Source organism: Orycteropus afer, unplaced genomic scaffold (assembly GCF_000298275.1).
Source record: "Orycteropus afer afer isolate SDZICR_OR568_19922 unplaced genomic scaffold, OryAfe1.0 scaffold00004, whole genome shotgun sequence".
NCBI lineage: Eukaryota > Metazoa > Chordata > Mammalia > Tubulidentata > Orycteropodidae > Orycteropus > Orycteropus afer.
In genome coordinates, this window is record NW_006921591.1 from 16,352,593 (window position 1) to 16,353,273 (window position 681).

Consider the following 681-nt stretch of genomic DNA (forward strand, 5'->3'; position numbering starts at 1 on the left):
CTATGGCCCCTAGCTGCCCTTCAAGTCTGGAATTGAACCCACTTCTGTGGTTTCCAGCCAAACAAAATAACAGGCATTTGAGTTGAACATTTATCTCAAATAGATACACTCCTTGTAGAGAACAATCATGGGAGAAAGAAGGGCTGCTTATGCACAGGGAGACAGCTTAGGGGGCAGGAGTGTATGGAGGGATGGACACTGTGAAGAGGTAACTATGGGGAGGAAGTGGGAGGGGAGCTGTTGCATTGTGGTAAACTGTGGTGAATGCCATGAGACAAAGTATATGTAAACTGCTGTATGGAAAGTGAATTTGCTCTTTAAATCTTTACCCAAATCATAATTTTAAAAAAAAGAAAGAAAAAAAAAAAAAGAAAACCTGCAATATCTGGGGATAGTGCACAAAGAGAAGAAGGTAGAGAAGGAAAATAATGAAGAAAAAAATGGGAAAAATGCAAAAAAGAAAAACAAGGAATGAGGTTAACCAGAAGAAAAAAGGAAAAAAAGAATTAAAAAAAAAAAAAATTCAATCAGAAACAGGGAAAGAAAAAAAGCTGAAAACTAGGAGTTGGGATGGGAAGAATAAGGTTAATAGGAAAAAGGACAAAAGTATTAATAATAATAGTTGTTTTAAAACAGACAAATAGAAGCAAACTAATCACCAGAAAAAAGAAAGCAAAAAAG